The sequence below is a fragment of the Dermacentor variabilis genome, chromosome 6 (genome assembly GCF_050947875.1).
Source record: "Dermacentor variabilis isolate Ectoservices chromosome 6, ASM5094787v1, whole genome shotgun sequence".
NCBI lineage: Eukaryota > Metazoa > Arthropoda > Arachnida > Ixodida > Ixodidae > Dermacentor > Dermacentor variabilis.
The window spans coordinates 112,104,020-112,105,549 of NC_134573.1; positions in this window are offsets into that span (position 1 = coordinate 112,104,020).

Here is a 1,530-nt window from a genome sequence, read left to right on the forward strand (position 1 = left end):
AGCATTCGTTATTACGAGTATTCATTATTATATTTGCGACCTTCTTATAGTGGCACATTAATCTTGTGCTGGCATCAATAAAAACATGGTTCTTCGCCTGTTGCTTTTGTTTCCTGCCACAGTATAACGGGCACAAATGAGCGTGCCAGATTACTACACCTCAAAATCTGAGCATACTCAAGTGCTTAATAATGCCAGAATATCTATGGAACTCTTTTCTTTTCTCTTAAAAAAGCTCGACCGCCAACAGCTTTCGAACAACTGCCAGATTACTAAGAAATTCACAAGCTACTTGGGTGAACTCTTCTTCTTCCTGTTAACCAAGACTATCGAGTATATATCAGCTGCAACTGTTTGCTATACAACACATACCGCTGTCTTCCCATCTCTTAATGTTACGCTCATCACTTTTCATTCTATCACTCGTCACCTGATTCTTAGCTTATGTCCCACTTTCTTTGATATTCTCCGAATTTCGATTCCTTATACGGGTACTGTCAGTCCTTGCTGTTTTTCAGTCCTTGTAACAGCCCTCGCAGCTGTTCTTGCTGCTGTGTGGTCACTCATTCCGGTCGAAATAGTACCTTTCAACAATGGCCGCCTTCCGATGACTGCCAGCGTAGAATCCGGCATCATTCGCTGAGGCGCGGACTCAGAGCAGACGCAAAACACGTGTTGCAGAGTCTCAGGCACTTGGAAGTGTTCACAGTTACAAGTTACAGGCCGGTCACTTGTTGCGGCGAGGGAACTTTTCCTTGACTGAATACAGTACATTCTGACTTGGCTAAAGTCCCGAAGTTCACGCCGCAGGACTTCTTTGCCTCCCGAATTCACTGAGAGCGCTGCACAACATGTGCTCGCAAGCGAATAATGAGCTAATTAATGAAACTTGGGTTGTTCACTAAAAGAATCTCGCAACTTGAAGGAAAACTAATGTACCCCTCTCGTAGAAAAATAAACCTACCCGAAGACGTGGGAACTGCTGTTCCGGAGCCGAAATTGCGGTAGCGTGGTAAAGCAACTACCTCGTGTTCGGGAGGTACTGGGTCCGAATCCCGGTGCCGCCAAAATGTCGCCGGTTTTTCTAATAGGTAGACGTCGCCTGGTCTGGTGCTGGGCTACTTGAAGTGGTTAGCACCTCGAAAGAGTTTCAACACTACGAAGATTTCTGAACATGGTTTCTCGCAGTCCCTTGTCCAACCACAGACGGCCTTGTTGCAGAGTCTAAGAGCTGCCACGAGGTACCTATACCGGCGAAATAGGCACCAAGCGCGCTTCCGGACTGATTCCGGGCCATTACAGGACCTCGACGATTGGAAAGGAGTGTTTGTTCCCCATCCCGAGGGCGCCCCAACATAATAGATGACTTGGTACGCTTCATGGGAAACTGGCGCCATGAGAGGGGCCCAGACCCCGTTCCCAGAGCTTCGTTGTACCCAATGAATTTGATGGGACTTGCACGGTGAGGGATCTTTTACGAATTACCGTACAATTTGCCCACAAAGAAATCTGAGTGCCGAGCAGAGGGAC